The sequence below is a fragment of the Bombyx mandarina genome, chromosome 23 (assembly GCF_030267445.1).
Source record: "Bombyx mandarina strain Sakado chromosome 23, ASM3026744v2".
Classification (NCBI taxonomy): domain Eukaryota; kingdom Metazoa; phylum Arthropoda; class Insecta; order Lepidoptera; family Bombycidae; genus Bombyx; species Bombyx mandarina.
Genome location: NC_143229.1, coordinates 7,333,931 through 7,354,723, shown reverse-complemented (window position 1 = coordinate 7,354,723; position 20,793 = coordinate 7,333,931). Strand labels below are relative to the sequence as shown.

Sequence of the window (20,793 nt, the reverse complement as noted above, 5' to 3'; positions counted from 1 at the left end):
GGAAATATTTTTCTGTTCTTGAAACCATTTTTTTTATAATGCCACAGTGTCACGATTTTTATTTTTCCCATCGTTTAGCGCTACATTGACAAACTGAGAAGAGTTTATTATAAAGAACCAAGTTAATACGAAGGTTCTAAGATGTAGCATTGGAGCATCTCCTACTAACGTACCCAGCCATAGCTAATACAGTAGATACCTTCATTGGAATGTCAGCCGGTTCGTCCTTCAACCGATTAAGGGCCGTCGACTCGGCCCAAATTACAACAACACCTATTAAGTCGTTAAAATCATATTAGTTGATTACTTGTGAACTTGATTTTATGGAACTAAACGGTCTGGATTCTTTCTTTCATAATTAACGGAATGGAGATAAATTCCTTCCAAAATTAAAATTCAAAATGATGTACTACACTTTCTAAGTTCAGTTACGGCTTAAGATTATTGAGATAAAGATATACAAGAGCTTATGAATGAGAAAACAAATTTATTAAAAAACACCCAAAAACAACCAATATCACTGTTTCAATTCCAAAATTTGAATACTGGTAACCCCGTAAATTTTAATATTAAATTCTTCTATCAAAATTAGATTCTTTTCAAATATTACCTTATGTAGTTAGTGTGCAAGGAAGATTTATAAAAAAACGCAGAGCAGTAATAATACAAGAGTCTCGATAACCTTTCCCTGGTATGTGGCTGAACGGGTGCAGGCGCGCAGAGCGACTGGTATCTTGCGGTTCTCACGGGAACGGACGGTGATTGCACCGCATTACGTGGCATTACCGGCCGCAGTGGGTCGCACAACCACACCCGCATATAAGCATGAGCCAACCGTGGACATGTCGCACTACTAAAACTTAAGCATGTGAATCCTTAGATATGTATTTCTGCCGTGAAGCAGTAATGGTTTTCGGTTTAAAGGGTGGGGCAGCCGTTGTAACTATACTTGAGACCTTAGGACTTATATCTCAAGGTGGGTGGCGCATTTACGTTGTGGATGTCTATGGGCTCCAGTAACCACTTAACACCAGGTGGGCTGTGAGCTCGTCCACTAAGCAATATAAAAAAAAATGTACATATTAAACTGGAATATCGTCGGCTCTAACTCATGGCCTACTAGAAGAGGTCACTGGGGCTCATAGAAATTACATCAGTCCCTAACCCATCTTGACAAATAATTTATAATTAATTCCCGATTACACTAGAATAACAACTTCTTCACTCTCCATGTCGACCTCATACCTTATTTAGGATACCAAATATTTCCCAAGGATCTAGAGCATGTTAAAGAAATTTAGTGGAAATCTGCACGACAGGAAGGGTAATGCCAAATACATCGGTGAATTTCATGATAGCTAAATAGAAATCACTATAAACATTTTTTGCCCAGTCCATTTGTACCTTCGTGCATCTTGAGCATTCCCCTTGGATGGCAGAACGGCGACTCGTTTCCAATCTGCAATGGAATGCGCCAGGTTTTTGGTTGCAGCGACAACGGCAACTGGAAAGATCAGCTTTTTGCATTGTTTTCTCTGGATACGTTTACTGAAACGGGAACAGGTTTCTTGACCAAATGCATTGCACATAAAGAAAATAATATCACGTTTCTTTTTTATATATTTTCGACTGAATATTCAATAGCACCTTATATTTGGGTGTTTACTTGGATGTGGTTACGGCTACGCATACCCATGCAAACTGACAAGGTATGAGTATATTTTATGTCTTCAGCACTTTAATTATTTCGTTAAATAATGACTATCTTGAAAAGAGAAACAGTAGACAAAAAATGTCTTGGATTTATTAGTGATTACAAATTTACCTAACTCATCTCCTTTTATGAACTACTTTCCAATGATGATTATTTATTATGTTAAGTAGTGATTATTTAGTGGTTGGGTGGTTGTTATTCCGAGGTTCGATACGACTATTCTTCTCATCATAAGCAAATTCATTATGATTTGTTTTTTTGGCCATGCCCTTTTTTGGGCAAATTAAAAATACTATCGTCAATGCCGCCAACCTTATAACGTCGAAGTCTCCATTATGTGAAGCTATAACACATAAATGCTTCCAGGGAGAGGTAGGCAAGATGGCATGACATACACATGCGGGTTTACAACACACCTTACCATCAGTAAGTGTCCACTCTGGCCGCCAACATGTCCAGCCAAACGCATTAATTTCGCGCATCTTTGTTTAGACTCTGACTCCACATTGGAGCTTGATTCCAAACACGGCACGCTCCATGACTCTTTGTGTAACTTAGACTTGGTGTACACTGTTCTTTGTGAACGTCCATGCTGGGTAACATATATGATGTATGTTCATATTTTTAGAGATTTTTATTCCCTACCTAAGTTGATAGCCTTGAGAGGCTATGTCAGCGTAACCGGGCGAGTAGGTGAACTCACGGGGCTCAAACCTGACGTTGTTGTTAACACGAACCCCAGCGAGAGCTGTGCTTCCCAGAATCTACCACCGGATCGGAAACGCGACCCACTGAAAAGATCTAGCGAGAAACTCAGCGGGCTGTGTCTGTGGGTTAATTTACTCACAGAGCCCTTCATCGTAAGCGACGTGTTCGACGAGAACGATGACCGGTGCTTGAGGTACCTAAAAGCACAGTTAGTGGATCGGGAGGATTCGAAATGTCGAAATGGTCCGCAGGATCGGGAATGTTTTTAGAGACAAAGAACATAAATGGATTTTTTTATTGCTTAGATGGGTGGACGAGCACACGGCACACCTGTTGTTGAGTGGTTACCGGAGCCTATAGACATCTACAACGTAAATGTCGCCACCTACCTTGAGATATGAGCTCTAGGGTCTCGGTATAGTTACAACGGCCGCGCCATCCTTTAAACGGAATCGCATTACTGCTTCACGGCAGAAATAGGAAGGGTAGTGGTACCTACACGTGCGAGCTCATAAGACGTCCTACCACCAGTAATTACACAAATTATAATCATCAGATGCAGACCGCACGTTCCGTTTAGTCACTAGATACTGAATAAGATAGAACATGTCCAAAGTAGGCATGATAACTCGTCTCGACGTATTTCTCTTGATACCTATAAAATATAGCATACCTTACACCTAAAATATAGCAATTTACAACATGCCTAATGTTATTTTACACAATCCCATTAGATATGGTATCGCGGTACACAGTAAATGTAATATCGGGTGCAAAAATATCGTTGAAATGATTGGGTATGTGGTAATGGTTATACAGATATAATATTATAAAATAAAATAATAATAGGTAAACAAAATCTATATGTATAAAAATGAATTGCTGTTCGTTAGTCTCGCTAAAACTCGAAAACGGCTCGACCGATTTGGCTAATTTTGGTCTTGAATTATGTGTGGAAGCCCAGAGAAGATTTAAAAGGTATAAATATGAAAATGCTCGGAATTAATTAAAAACAAAAATTTTGTTTTTCCTTTGATGTGTCCCCCGTCGGACGGATTCCTTTTGTTTTTCTTTAGTTTATTTTATGCAAAAATTTTAGGTCTTTCATTTATCGATTGAGGCATTACGAAGTCTGCCGGGTCGGCTAGTACTTACATAAAAATCTTAATTCCTTAATTATTTTAAATTGAAATTATTTTAAGACATGATTGTTGTACGTGGATTACGAAATTAAATGTGAAATATTGACAAGAATAATTTAGTAAAATGGGAAGATACCCGCGATTACATCCGCGCATTTTCATAAATAGACGATATCGTGTATCATTTACGCTTTTAATTAATTAATTATGTTGGCTTTGTGGTTTCCTAGAATACCACCACCGCACCTATTCGTGTAGATATCGTAAACGGCTACTAAAGGATTCGCCAGAGAAGAAGGCAGCAGCGTTCTCTAAGTATTATACCAATGTAATGCGATCGTTACTCGGCATTTATAGTAGCGTATTGAAAATCTGCACAGGTAAGTAGCACTATGCTACTTATTTCTGACGGGAAGCAGTGACGCGGTCTGGTTTGATGGGTAGGACAACGGCGATATAGTAATACTGGATCACGCAGGAGCAAGTCACCGTCGTCGCCTTAGACACGTTCTTACGGATCCATCAGATCCAATCACTCTTGCATTAGATACCTCCAGCTCTAGCACTAGGAGTAGGCTGAGGAACCCTGGTAACCGTACTCGTCGAACTCGACAAAGAGGTCGACGTGCAACCTAACCCATGCATCAGCTCGCTGAGTTTCTCGTCAAGTCTTCTTAGCGGGTCGCGATTCCGATCCGGTAGTAGATTCATTCGCGAAGCAGTTGCTCTTGAGTTGTTAGGTCTCCTTCGGAGGAGCTCGGGTAACTGTTAGCAAATCCCACCCTTCCGGCTGAGCCTTTGCTCGCCCACCTGTCCTGGTGAAACTGGAAAGGCCTCCGGGCCACCAGAAATACTTCAATCATAAAAAAAAGTAATACTCATATTCCTGCCACATCTCTCAAATGAATGGTGGTATTTATTTTGTAACAATGCTCCGAACACGACCTAACACCCTGTGCACCACGAGCTTATCTGTTCTTAAAGTATGGCCCCGTCCCCGCGCAGCTGGAATAGCCCCAGCGTATATGTAGGGAAAGCGATAAAAAACGTGGAAACGTTAACGCAGCAAACCATTTTCTTGGCCAGTATCAATAGAATCGATTGAAATGGGACTTGTTTATATTAGTTATAGCGGCTCGCTCCGGCTCCGCTCGGGTCTTTAACAAAAATTTCAACGACATTTGACGTTGTTTTATTTTTTTTAATAAAAGAATACTTATTGTGGCATAACTATAATAGTTAGACATTTGTAAATAATAATGTGTTCTATAAATTCTACAAAGTCGTAGTACATTATTTTATTCTATCATCAACAGTTTTCGCAGGGCACGCGATGTAAAGAATATTTTAGGTAATTTTTTTACACCTTGGGTTACATTATTGGAGTTTCAGTAAGGATCCCAAATTTTTTCAAAAAAGATTGTAGCCTATGTCACTCGGGAATAGTGTAGCTTCCAAATAGTGAAAGAATTTTTTAAATCGGTTCAGTAGTTTCGGAGCCTATTCAATACAAACAAACAAACAAATCTTTCCTCTTTATAATATTACTAGCGAACCGCCCTCGCTTCGCTTCGGAAACATTAAAACACACATGAAACCAAAAAAAAAAATTAAAAAAAGTAGCCTATGTTCATCAGGAACAACGTCGGCTTCTAATGGAAAAAGAATTTTTCAAATCGGTCCAGTAGTTTCGGAGCCTATTCGAAACAAACAAACAAACAAATCTTTCCTCTTTATAATATTAGTATAGATTATAGTATAGATAGCAGTAGAAGGTCATGTAAGAGTAGATAATCAGTAAAATAATCAGGCTTACGAAAGATAATATTATTTTTAACACATAAGTAGACTAATGAAAAAAGAAACGGCAATAAGGTGAAAAATAACGGAGAAAATAAAAGAAGACACAGAAAAACAGTGAACATACACTAAAATGGTGGTAATGCGTATTGGGACTTCCAGTTTAATGAGTGGGGCAGCCCTTATACTATACAATTGACACATTTACTTCATATCTCAAAGAGAAAGATGGCACTTTATTGATACTTATAGGGTCCCGTAACCACTTAACACCTGACTCGTCTATAGATCTAGAGCAATAACAAGTTGTTTTGGTCAACGAACGTGACCTGCTCACGAATAATAATTTAAATTGACCAAATTTACGTTAGTGCGTACTTTGTTGGTAGATAAACGTTGAATATTAATAAATGTATTTAATTAAATGAATTTATAAATGAAAAAAGTTTAAGTATACTTCTAATGTACTTATCTTTTCTGGATTTAAAATGATCGGATTTTTATTATATTTATAGAAGATAATTAAGATTTATCGAACAAAAATCATTCGCCATTATAAAGTACCACACGAAGCGGACATTAGAAAACTTCTATTGAGAATATATAACGGATTGTCCTCCATTCGTCTGCAAGTCATGCCAAAAAACTTAACGGATGGAAACGGTCATTAACCTTAAAGAGTAATAAAATTAGCTGCCTGCTCTAGGATTGGAAGAAGTCTGACTCATTAAACATGGGTTTCTGCTTTCACGAGCTTAGGTGAATAAACGCTGTGATCATTGTCAAGATTACAATTTTGGATCTCAAAAACATATTTGAAAAGGAAATGAGTTTATGGGATAAATCAAAGACATACTCACCTAATGGTAGCTCCTCCAAACCTGCAATGAACGAATAAATTTGTCTCTCTAGTCAAGCATCCGAGATCGCGACCTACCTGGTGACACGTAGTTACTGAAACGTCATTCACCTTAAAATATAACACTCATTCGGACGCGACGCGGACTCACAATATGCCGTACTACCACTAGTATGATAATATGCAACACTACAACTACATGACTTCAGTGATATTTCTTTTTTTACTGATTTTTTATTTGATAACAATTCTAGTTAATCGGGTTTCGGAATGAACTCCTCTCTACTGTTTCCCAAGCGCTACGCTAAGCACATGTCCTTCTTCAAAGGTGGCCGAGCGCTATGACATGTTCTTCTTCAAACGAGGCTTGGGGAGAGTACTTTATAGTAGGCATCAGGCTAGCTCTGCCCCTGGCATTGGTGACAATTACGGTGAAAGATTCCATTACATTCGATAAACATGAGCAGTTACAGGTCACGCTAATAAAAGCCGATGAAACAAGCGTTTATTACTATACTTAAACAAAGAATCTTAGAATAACCGTAATTCACACTGTTATCGTCGCGGGACGTTTTGAGAGTCCGCACGTTTTGGCTTTGGCTATTTCTCCATAAACTTCTGCTCAACAACGCCAATAACAGCAATATTATAATTTTTTTTTTTTTTTATTGCTTAAATGGGTGGACGAGCTCACAGCCCACCTGGTGTTAAGTGGTTACTGGAGCCCATAGACATCTACAATGTAAATGCGCCACCCACCTTGAGATATAAGTTCTAAGGGTCTCAGTTTAGTTACAACGGCTGGCCCACCCTTCAAACCGAAACGCATTACTGCTTCACAGCAGAAATAGGCTGGGTGGTGGTACCTACCCGTGCGGACTCACAAGAGGTCCTACCACCAGTAATATATATATTGGTGGTAGGACTGGTGGTTTATACTGGTGGTATAAAATAAAAAAAAATAAAAATAAAATATTGCGAATTAGTTTTTCTTTAAAACCTCATTATGTAAGTACCTTCGCGTACTCAAAGCTGCATTTGAACAATGCGAGGATTTAATGTTAAGAATTAATGTTCTAATAACACCTACACGGTCACAGCAGTTCCAATTCTGGAGTTGTGTCAGGGCTGCGTTTATTTTTGGTCGTATGACTCGAAGGCATTACGAGGCGCCATGAGATCACCACTTTGCATTATCGACCAAATGCATTTCTTAGTTCGTAAAAACATCTGTTGACACTGAAAGGCTTCAGAACTTTTGAAATGCAATTATACTGTAGTTTTCATTTCAGTAACATTACGCAGGATAAAGGAGTTGTTAGATTGAAGGATATGCAAGAGTTCATTGTGTGTTGCTGATAAATAGTGAGTAACAGTCGGCATAGACTGGCACATAAAATCCCCTGTGACCCAACCATGTATGTTTGTTGAAACATATGATGCATTTAAAGCGTGTACATTTTGATTTAGAAATACGTAGAAACGTTTCTGCGTCCAAGTAATATCAATATATGTGATGGTGAATTGTTGAATATGAATAGATGAATAGTTTTAGTTTAACGCATCACTACTACGGTGCAATTTGAGTGTTGTTGTAATCCTAATAATTTGTCGTTTTCATATTATTAAAGTATAGTACTTCCAACGATTAGTTATTTTTTTAATGTTACTTTATAGGGCATAAAAGGAAATCGATTCTCGATCGAATTTTGTTGATTTTTCGATTCTTAGAAATCAATTGAACGCAAGCTCAACGATACAACAAGCGTGTATCCCATACACACCCATATGCTATAAAAATAAAGATAAAATGTGGTACCCCGCAAACTAAAAAAGCGGGAAGATCTATAGTGTTCCATTCCAGAACATTTGTAGTTTTACGATCCAATAATATTCACTGTGAATATCACTTTAATATACGGGTAAGTTAGTAGTCACTTATCTCAATGTCTCAATGTGACTCGTGACTATAATCTTACAATAGTATTTAGTTAGAAAATATTTGACATTATAACTATAAGCTTGGTAGATCATGTTTTAAATAAAGTCAATTTCATCGAGGTTGATGATGCGACAGGTTTCGAGAGAAATCTTTGTCCGGCAAAGGTGTTTTAATTCTCGTATGCTTTGTTAACTGTTTACCCAAAAATTTTAAGCCCAATGGTTTATTTATACACACATCTGGTCGTTATCGTGTCGAGACATGTTTGACACACGTGCAATTAGAAGGGGGTCACACAATCTCAATGTTATAAACTTTTCGCTACCCATTATTCTTCTCCCTAATTCTGGGCCCGTACCAAATTACGTATTAATACATACAATCCAGTTTTCATTCATATTTAATTCAACGTTTTTGTTAGCAGCGCTTTAGAGCAAAACTGGGGCGCAGATGGGTGTTGGATTGAGAAATTTTTATGAATAAATTGTGTGAACTTCAACTAACGTTATACAGGATCGAGTTCTTATTGTATTAAAATGTACCATTTTGGGATATGGTTTAAATTAACGAAGGGTTTCAATGAAAGCCGACAGAATGTCTTTTGATTATTTTGTTAGAGATTAATAAAAAATTCAAAATAGTTCCAAGTATAATAAGTACATCATAAGATTATTCATTATTTATTTATTTATTATAAAAAAAATTGCACTAACTGTTTTGTCTTTGGCCTAACTATTTCGATCATTCTATGTACAAATTAATTGTAACTACGCTTACGACCTTTTAAAATTCATAAGAAATCACAATGAATTCCCTTAAATTTATTCGTATAGCACAGTTAATACATCGTCGTGATCACGATTGAACTTTTATTACGATATGAGTTCGAGTGTTCTGTTTTGTTTGCGTGCCTAATTACTAGGCAGTGTACATAATAAATAAGCATTAAAATGCGTATCTTGTTCTCGGCACTTTCCTTATCACGAACCATTATGTGCTGCTTGTTTGTGAAACAGAATTGTTTTCAGAATTAATCATCACGATCTCAATCTATTTACGTCTTGTAGTTCTTAATGTAGGTACCCGAATAACTTGTGGATAGTGCATGATAAAACAAAATGTATTAGTATTTTAGGTTAAGCTTTAGTTTTTTTTTTGTTAAAGACAGATGCGTTGGGAGCCTACGTGATTGTATTTTTATAGCCACCCATAGATCGATGGATCGGGAATACCAAGAATACGGTTAGGCTGCTTAGTGTATAGTTTGTTTAAGCCGAACATGAATATTCACAAGAACAACAGCGCGGAGGTTAATTAATTTGTGGTAAATTCATGTTCAACATTTTAGACGTCTACTACTACAATTGACAAGCAATGCGTTTCAAATGGACGTGGATAGGCCGTACTCTAGTTAAACCACCTAAGGCAAACGGAAAGTACCTAGCAGATTTCGTGGCGTACTGTGGCAGCTGAGATGAAGACATTAGGCTAACTTGGCAAAGTAAAGAGCGTAGCTCAAAACCGATCGCAATGGTGAAATACTGTTGACACCCTCTGCTCCACCCGAGGTCTTAGGACAATTACCATCGAAAATTTTATAGTGAAGTAAGTTTTACCACGCGATAAGGCTGAAAGCATTAAGCTGCAACATTTCCACATAATAAATGTACATAATTTGATTGAAAGTTGTTTTCTCGATTAGCTAGTTAGCTTACATGTCATTGGAAGTATTTATACTTTATTTATACCAAATATAAAAGAACTCAATCATGATGGTATATGTAATCTATTCTTCCATCGAGAATTCAGCTAAAAACCCGATGTGGCTATACAGGTACGTGTAAACCGCAACATTCGCTATATTGCAATGCCACTTTTGTGTTCTGAGACCGACAACCGTTTATGGTACAAAATACCGACAGTACAGAAATTAAACATCATACAAGCACACTCGAGCAACGCACACCTAGACATCGCTCACGGACACGAAATCTTGGAACACTCTGGAACGAGGCAAACGCGAATTTTACTCACTGCACTGCAGACACATAAATTATCTCGTTTTCGTGCAGTAAAGTTAAAAAAAGTTACTATAACTGTACGATCGGGGTGAGTTTGACTTTGTAATGAGACCGTAATCTTGACATTATTAAGAAACGACGATAAGTAGGTATCAAATGCCAATTCATTTTGCCCATATGATCAATAAAACAAAGCTAAACTGCTTCTTTTTTTTTTTTTTTCCGGGCCGAGGGCCGAACCTCCTACGAGGTCCCCGCGCCTAGGGGGCGCGCAGGGTATGTGAGACTCAACGATCCGCAGGTGTTGAGAGCAGACCGCGGGCCCAAGGAATTTAGGGCCCACCCACTAAACGACTCCCCTGCACTCTTACACCCGGCGTCCGATCTCCGTCCGGTGTCAAAACCCGGTCAGAGTAGGGGGGTTCCCGCGGTCAACACTACAACCAGACACGCGGCGCCACCCCGAGGACGCCCGACCGACGGGTCGTCGAGGCGATAGTCGCCGACCAACGACGTCAGTCTCCGCGGTAAAAGCTAAACTGCTGAGCTATTTGACCCAGCAACAATTTTGGGATAGTCCAGAAATTTCTTAGGATGTACATTTCAGTAATACACATTTGTTAACTTGACTTGTTTGTGGTATCTATTTAATCAAATCTTTCAACATTATTTTCACAGTCTTCAGGGCGTCCGATTAACTTGGAAATTTTAACACGCATCAAGGATCCTAACCATAAAGAATGCGAATTTAATATTAAATAGAATAATCGTGCATCGCGACAATGTAGAAATGACAAAAAGCTATTTTCAATGTAAAACTTATAACATAAGAGTAATAGTTTAATAGCAATAAAAATGTTTTTTTTTTCATTTTTGTTCAACCTGCTGTCCATTGTTAACAATTAATCAAACAACTTTATACAACCACTTTCACAATTACAAATTCAATTTAGGTTATATATTATTATGTATATCCAATTTTCATTTTTCGGCATCACACCTTTTTGCATAAGTCGTAGTGGACAGCCCTAGCGCGACCGCTGAGCGTAGATATAAAACGAATTATATACACATACATACATAGTGAGGACGGTCGTGAAGGAAAGTTTTCCGCCCTTCAATATAATGGTATATGGAAACAGTCCCAAAAACGTTAGAGCTAAACTCAATTCGTTTTATTATTGAAATTTCCTTTCTTATTTAAAAGATTCAGGCTTTTATAATCACCTCTTCGAGTTTCAGAAAGACAACTGTTTTGCACTTGCAATTTAGTCTTCGGCCTCACATCTGAAGAAGGATATCCGGTAACCGTTTATTTTACTATTGCTACATTATAGAAAATATTCCTCGACAAGTTACTTTGGTTCTGATGTATTCTATTTTAAGGAAGTCTACGTTATCAATGTTAATTAATTTGAAATATTAAGTATTTATATTTTTGCAATTTTTTATTTATTTTAATTATTATTTTGTTCACGATACTTCAGCGTAAGTTAATTGTGAACTGAGTGATTTTCGACATAGTCACATCACTAACCAAGCGTCTTGTTCTTAAAGCTATGATAGCTTCATATTCAAGATTCTCTGCACTCATTGACATATGGAATGGAATGGAATGGAATGGAATGGAATGGAAATAAGCAGTGCCTTTGTACATAATTTTCCTATTACTCTGTACTATGTCTTCTTTTTTGTGTGTACATAAAATAAATAAATAAATAAAAAATGGAAAAAATGATGTATTACAAACTATATATTAATATCTGCTGAATCCCATGAGGAAGTGTCTAAGATCAAACCGTGTAACTATGGGTCATAACACAAAGGTGCCGCCGATCGACCGACTATAATATGAAGCCCACACGATTATGATGCCAGCTACAGGCGTTGCCAACTAACGGTGCTATTCTCAAATACTCAATCCGTACTTTGAACTAGATATTTGACGTACGATTCGAACAAATATTATTAATATTTTCATTATGTAACACCATCACTACATAGTATAAAACAAAGTCGCTTTCTCTGTCCCTATATCCCTAAGTATGCTTAAATCTTTAAAACTACGCAGCGGATTTTGATGCGGTTTTTTTTAATAGATAGAGTGATTGAATAGGAAGGTTTACATGTATAATTACGTCCATTAAATAGTGGAGTAATCAATAATAAATTACAGTTTCCGAAGCGAAGCGAGGGCGGGTCGCTAGTTAACGATATATATTAAACGAATTAAAACATTATTAGGTATCACTAAATTTCTATAAATTTTAAGATAATAATATATTTGAGAAAAATCTTAGAGAAAAATAAAACAAAACACGTTGAATTTCATAATGACAACTTTTTTTTTGACGAAAGAGTTTTGATCGCAATGTACCGTGCCATTTGTTATTTCATGGACAGTGGGTCAACCTATGCACTATGAATCGAATAACGGTCTTAGTTTGTTATAAAGCTTCTTGCGACTTCAAAACCGTACACGTCGTCATCATAGGCGAAATATCCATCAAATAAACGCGGTTACATCGTTGTTTACGTTGCGTACTAAATAGTAACGGTTTTACGATTGAACGGAGCGTGTTAAAATGCGGCCAATCGATACAAATACAAAATTAGTTTGTGCAAACATTCGATGAGTTGGCGGAACTGAAGCTAGGTCGACACTTGGTAAACCTAAACAGAAATTATTGCTCCGCTACGCTACGTTCATGTCTGTTGAGTCATTCGATCCCTTGAAAGGTTTCCATCAATCAAACAAACCACTTGTGGTCGTTTATGTTATTGAGAGATTGCAAGGATACTTACTCCTTTGAAACGAAATGATAATTCAGTCATGCTATTACCATTATCCAATAAAGAAAAATTATAGTTACATCGAAATTTGTAGATGGCCAACGATCATATGAACCAGCTACCTCGCGCTGCCTCTGAAGCTATCTACGTACATAAGGGGAGTGTTGATTAAGGTCTTTATCCGGCTAATCCAGCGCATACGTCTACGTCTATTAAAAGTATGACCATACGTAATTATAAATTCGACGACATCGACTCTTTGACTCTCTTGTTCATTTACAGTTCATATCTCTTCCATGCAGTATGGGAAACATAAGATTATTAAAAACTCATGACGTAAATACTCCGGCGTCCTGCCATATTTTCATTGGACCTGCCATATTTTATGATTAGCTTTTATAGATTATTAGTTATATAATTAGAAAATTTGCTTACGCTGATCACTACACTACTTAATAATTTGAAGGCGACCATTATTTCGGGGTTCGACAGTTATTCTTAAAGTTGAAATATAGAAACAAATATTCGTGGCTTTGTTGTTTATTAATGATCTTTGGATAAATCAATCTATTAGTGAATTGACCTTTTTAGTTTGTGTTGGCAACAAAGGTTTTAGTCATATCGACATACGACAGATGCTCCGCAAGTAATTTCGAATTTGTGTATGTAATAGGTTGGGGAACAAGTATTGTAGTATGTATGAACTTGTAATAAAATCTCTTTGGCTATACTATTTATATCTGGCTGGTTTTGGTATCATTAAAAGTTTAAATTTTAAAGAAAAGAATTTACGATGTTTATGCACCTAGTGCAGTGTCTGTGAGAGTAGCACTTTGGTTTAATGGTTAAGTTAAATGGTTGGTTCAATCCGGAATTTTTTATGTCAAAGATGCACGTCGCTCTGGTCGCCCTATTACGAATAAAATGGTAGCCATTTTTGAAAAAGTGGAGCAAGATCGGCATATCAGTAGTTATGACGTAGCTGAAGAGCTAGGAATTGACCACAAAACAGTTTTGGCGCATTTGAAAAACAACTGGGTACACAAAAAAGCTCGATATTTGGGTACCTCACGAGCTCACTGAAAGAAACCTAATGAACCGTGTACTCATTTGTGATTCTTTATTACGACGTAATGAAACCGAACCATTTTTGAAGAAGCTGACTTGGCTGAAGCTGAACTGGTGATGAAAAGTGGATCACGTACGACAAGAACGTACGAAAAAGGTCGTGGTCAATGCCGGTCAGGCTTCACAGACTGTGGCGAAACCCGGGTTAACTCGCAAAAAGGTGATGCTGTGTGCGTGATGGGATTGGAAGGGCATTATTCATTATGAGCTGTTATCACCAGGCAGGACCATCGATTCTGTACTCTACTGCGAACAACTGATGAGATTAAAGCAAGAAGTTGAGAGAAAGCGGCCGGAATTAATCAACAGAAGCGGTGTGGTTTTTCATCATGATAACGCTAGACTTCACACGTATTTAGCCACTCAGCAAAAATTAAGAGAGCTTGGCTGGGAGGTGTTAATGCATCCGCCGTATAGTCTTGATCTTGCACCTTCAGATTTCTACCTGTTTCTGTCTCTTCAGCATTCTTAAGGCAGTATCAGGTTAACATCACGAGAGGACTGCCAAAACCAATTGTCGCGGTATTTTGATCAGAAGCTCCAAAATTTCTATAGCAATGGGATCATGTCCCTACCCACAATGGTAAAAAGTTATCTAACAAAATGGTACCTACATACTTTAGTTAAATGTAAATAAACTATATTAAAAAATGTTGTGAATTTTCTTAAAAAATGCAAAGAAACTTTTTTCCCAACCTATTATTAGATGAAATATTTCGCGGAATTCACTATGCGCAGCGCAACATAATCGGCTTCCACAATAAATCGTGATTTTAATTATCTGTCCATCATCACCCGATTTCATTCTTGTTAATTCTCTTACACACGACAACAAAATTTTCACAAGAGGTATAATCTAATTTTAAAAATCTCAGTGATCAATTATTTTAATTACGTAGATCGATTTCCTCTTACCATATTTTTTGCATTCACAGAACTCTGTCACGTTACAACGGCATGCTTCAAGTGTCTTTATTGTGACTGCACTTGTTTCTTGTATGTGTATGTACGTATAAATGGCAGCAATTTATTTCCCGTCCTAAGTCATTGGAGGTCTCTGACTGAGACACATTGTTTTATACGTCATATTAACAACTTTTGGCTTCGTCAGTCTAAATTAAAGATCGAGCACAAAACTGCTTTAATGTTAAATAAGCAAACAATGTTTTCGTAAAATGGATTTGTTAGTTTTCAAATTAAAGAATTTGCTGATTCAGTTTATGATATTTTTCATTTACATTGTTAGCGTAATGTAGTGAATAATTTAAATTTCACATATTTTTCTATAATTAATAGCCGACACTTAAGTGATTATTACAACTATTGGCCCAAAGGAAATATAAATTTATTCAATAAGCATGAATACTTGTTGTTTTAGTGAGTTTATAATTTAAATACCCACCATGTATGGTGAAGGTAGCTAGCGCCTCAGCCGCGTTCGCTAAGGTTCGTTGACCTGGCGTGATAGCTGTTTTTTAATTGTTTAGTGGTTGGATGAACTAATTCACGACCCAAAGACATGAATTCCGTGTTGCACTTTGAGGTCGAAGTCTCAATTGCAAACGCTTGTTACACCACTCAAACTGGTACGTTTTTTCAGGCCAGAAATAGATAGCGAAGTATTTTTGTTTTCGCTTTCGTGCTAAGAATCAACAATTTTACATTTTCAAGGAAACTTCGTATAGCAACTATGTGGCTACTTCTAACAGCATTAAGTGTAATTATATTTCATGTTAAATAACGTGAATCTCTATGATTTATTATTGTTTTTTCTAAGCACCTTTCCGCGTATTTAACAATCGGACTCTTATCGAAAGTAGAACCTGATATTGCCAATAGTTACAATACGCACATTTCTGAACGATAGCGCTAGAACAATAGGGACGTTATCAAAGAGAAATGTCGTAGCGAACGTTGACCGCTGAGTAACACATTCAGCGATAACCCTGCTAAGTTTATTTTATTTCTACTCTTAGTGGTGGTAAACACCCGTGCGTCATCCCCAGTGGTCTCCGCTCTACAAATAAATAATTTAACATGTGTTCTTTCAGCTTGATATTATAATCGGACGACTCCCGTTGTTGTGTAAGTCTTGCTCTCCTTTTTTTTTTGTCTCGGTGAAGTTTAATTTAAAAAACACAATGTAGCGTTACGTAGCGCTTCAGATTATTGTTTTAAATAAAACTCATGAATATTCACGTGTAAGTTGCAAACGCAGACAACGACTTCGAGTAGGTCGTGACTTGTGCTTTGGTTATGGCATGCGATGTGTCAAAGCAGACGAGCATATGGATCGGTTCAAGACATTCCCGCAGTGTAAACACTGGAAGTAAGGCAAGTCATTTGCAAAACAAAGAACAGTCGAAATAAAAATATTTACGCAGCCACTGCTGACTCAGGCTACGCTTTGTTTAAACCGATAAAATATAACCCTTTATATGAAAATTATTGTTAAATCATAACAAAACACACTATTTGTGCGCCGTCAGTTTATTTTGTTAATATGAAGCGTTTTAGCGGAGAAAATTCCTGAAATGAAATGGCTTCCATTCCTACGCTTTCACAAATTCGTTGAATTTAAATAAACAAAAGTTTTCTTTTTGTAATCTATTGAAAATCGTTTTGTTACGAATTTCGTAAATTTTTGTGTGTTATTTGAAGAATTTCTAAAAAAAACCGAGCATCTGGTACGATCAATCTTGCCAGATGCAATGGGAAGATTTAGCACAAAGTTTGCGTCATCCATGTACGTATTTCTAATCAAAGAGTTATTATGTACGTGTATATAAATGTTAAACTGGAACAAGAACTTCAAGTATTGACAGAAGACAAGCAAACCGATTAATATTCTTCTCAAGCAATAATGTCTCAGCAAAGCGAACCATGACTTGCAACAAAGACGGCATCACGTATGACGATTAGTACGTTTGATTAGCAGAAGGCAGATTATTATTTACAATGAGTTATGAAGCCGGCACGCGAAAACGACACGGGTCTTGCCGGACGTGAGACATTACTTTAATGAAGTAAACAAGTAACAACGCTAATTATTATTAAAGGCATAAAAAAGTACGATTGATTTTAAAAATATAGCACGCCACCTCACTTCCACCTCAACTCTCGTCTACTGTCCAACTTCTAAATCACGCACAATGCCGCCAAAAATATGACGACCGTTTTTTTGTTGAACTTTAAACGATTTGTTACGTCAATTATTTTATAATGATCCAACTGTGTTTTTAAATAACTTTAGCGTTTCTGTTTGCTCGTTCGAAATAAATGGAAAGTTCTCAACTTTTTTTTTCCGTCCTACCTATGCTGATAGCCTAGAGGCTATTTCAGCTGCACCCTAACATGTAGGTGAGCTCACGGGGCTCAAACCGGAGTGTTACTAGCACTGACCCTAGCAAGAGCAGTGTTTCGCAGAATCTACCACCGGATTGGAAGCGCGACCCACTGAGAAGATCCGGCGAGAAACTCAGTAGGCTGTGTCTATGGGTTAATTCGCTCGTCGAGCCCTTTGTCGCAAGCGACGGGTTCGACGAGGACGGTGACCCATTATGCGTTGGTGTTGGTTGGTTGGTTTTTATATTTGTTTCCATGGGGACCATACGGAAGTAATAATTACTTTAATAAACACCGATCTACCTTGAATTTTTCGACCTAAGAGTATCTTCATTGTGCCTGAAGACACGGAACCATGAGTTTATATAATTAACTAGTCAGGTCATAAGTATTGTCACACAGTAAAAACTTTTCTTTTAGAATGCTGGCCACAAAAAAGTTTATTGAATTCGAATTTCGAATTGTTCATGAAAATAAAAAAGGTATACTTTTAGAATTTTACTCATTTTTAAATATGGAGTGGACGCTTAAAGAAGACCGTGTTGCAGTTATTGCGTTGCATCGTTGCGGTTACGCGCCAATTCAAATTTTTAACATACTGAAAAATTTTAATATAACCAAAAGATTCGTGTATCGTACCATCAAACGATACAGTGAAGACTCTAGTGTAGATGACAGGTCAAGAAGTGGTCGCCCTCGGTCTGTTTGGACTCCAGCAGTGATAAAAGCTGCGAAGGCGCGAATTCAAAGAAATCCCAAACGTAAGCAGAAACTGTTGGCCCTTCAGATGGGGTTAAGCAGAACCACGGTGAAAAGGGTGTTAAATGAAGACTTAGGGCTTCGGGCATATCGAAGAAAAACAGAACATCGTTTGAATGCTCGTCTAATGGACCTGAGACTGAAGAGATGCCGCGCTTTGTTGAAGCGGTACGCGGGAAAAAAATATCGGGAAATTATTTTTTCGGATGAAAAATTTTTTACCGTAGAAGAGAGCTACAACAAACAAAATGATAAGGTGTACGCACACAGTAGTGAAGAAGCGAGCAACTGTATTCCGCGTGTCCAACGAGGTCATTTTCCATCCTCGCTCATGGTATGGTTGGGAGTTTCTTATTGGGGCTTAACAGAGGTACATTTTTGTGAGAAAGGTGTAAAAACGAATGCAGTTGTGTATCAAAATACAGTCCTGACGAACCTTGGGGAACCTGTTTCTCATACCATGTTCAATAACAGCCACTGGGTATTCCAACAAGATTCGGCGCCAGCTCATAGAGCGAAGAGCACACAAGACTAGCTGGCGGCGCGTGAAATCGACTTCATCCGGCACGAAGACTGGCCCTCCTCCAGTCCAGATTTGAATCCGTTAGATTACAAGATATGGCAACACTTGGAGGAAAAGGCGTGCTCAAAGCCTCATCCCAATTTGGAGTCACTCAAGACATCCTTGATTAAGGCAGCCGCCGATATTGACATGGACCTCGTTCGTGCTGCGATAGACGACTGGCCGCGCAGATTGAAGGCCTGTATTCAAAATCACGGAGGTCATTTTGAATAAACTTTAGTGTCATAAGAATCTATGTTTTGTTAAGTTCATTTTGGTATATGAATGGTTACATAATGAATAAACTTGTTTCAATTATTTTACATTAAACATGTGACAGAATTTATGACCTGACTAGGTAATTATTAATTTAACTTATAAGTTGAACATGATTATGGTTCTATTGTCAAAGACTATATCACAGATTTCGCTAAGGCCACTATAGACAAATAATATTAAAGAAATCAATATTAAGCTAACCTGACCACAGACTTTAACAATAAACAAAATAGTATGAATGCGTGTGTGTGTCAAATACGTGTTAGTGTGTGTAATGTTTTATTTATTGATTTAATATATCTTTTATGCATTATTTTAAAAAAATATTAGCATTGTGCACTCCTTCTCTATATTCTCTGTAAGTGTGGGTTTCATACTCCTCCGTCCGCGCAATTTTCGTAAAAAGGGGTACAAAGTTTTTGCTTCACGTATTAATATATAGATATTGCGACTCTTAATGGACTTATAGAACTAAATAAAAGCGTTGAAAATTACATACATACATAATGAATAAACTTGTTTCAATTATTTTACATTAAACATGTGACAGAATGTATGACCTGACTAGGTATATATAAAAATGAATTGCTGTTCGTTAGTCTCGCTAAAACTCGAGAACGGATGGGCCGATTTGGCTAATTTTGGTCTTGAATTATTTGTGTAAGTCCAAAAAAGGGTTAAAAGGTAAATAAATATGAAAATGCTCGGAATTAAATAAAAATAACGATTTTGTTTTCCCTTTGATGTGTCCCCCGTCGGACGGATTCCATTTGTTTGTTTTATACAAAAGTTTAGTTCTTTTATCGATTGAGGCACTACGAAGTCTACCGGGTCAGCTAGTATAAAATAAAACATAAATGGAGGTTGTAATTTAGAGTTTCTCTTTCCGTCTAGGCTCATGTTATCTTGGGCAGCAAAATAGCGGCGGCCGTGACGTTAACACCGATGACGTCTAACTATCTAAAAACAGCCGCTCTCAAAATAACCAGCATTTAATAGTCACTATTTGTACCTTCTTAATAATTTAGAAATCCTTATGTTCTTGCGCTCCACACTTTAGTCTTCTCTTACATTAAAACTGCCAACATTGACGTCAGCTTCCAATGACTGTGGTCCATGATGACTCATTCGGAATGATACTAGTCTTAATTGAAGTAAATATTCTCAGAACGAATCGGTACTTAATGCATTGTCTTGTTATTCTTCCGACGAGATATACTTAACAAATGCAATGTTTTTTTTAAATCTTCTGTTTCATTTAATCTTCTGTTTATTACTGGTGATAGGTAGGTAGGTACCACCGCCCTGCCTATTTCTGCCGTGAAGCAGTAATGCGTTTCGGTTTGAAGGGTGGGGCAGCCGTTGTAACTATACTGAGACCTTAGAACTTATATCTCAAGGCGGTTGGCGCATTTACGTTGTAGATATCTATGGGCTCCAGTAACCACTTAACATCAGGTGGGCTGTGAGCTCGTCTATCCACCTAAGCAATAAATAAATAAATAAATCGACTGTTTTCCCGAAACAAAAGAAAACCCGCAAAATTATAATTTGCGTAATTACTGGTGGTAGGACCTCTTGTGAGTCCGCACGGGTAGGTACCACCGCCCCGCCTATTTTCTGCCGTGAAGCAGTAATGCGTTTCGGTTTGAAGGGTGGGGCAGCCGTTGTAACTATACTGAGACCTTAGAACTATATCTCAAGGTGTGTGGCGCATTTACGTTGTAGATGTCTATGGGCT

General features: G+C 37.5%; 1 protein-coding gene across 1 annotated transcript in view; it reads right to left on the bottom strand.

Moving 5' to 3' along the window:
* Positions 1 to 20,793, bottom strand: part of LOC114245625 (uncharacterized) — a 219,774-nt gene that overhangs the window by 56,018 nt on the left and 142,963 nt on the right. The window lies entirely within an intron of this gene.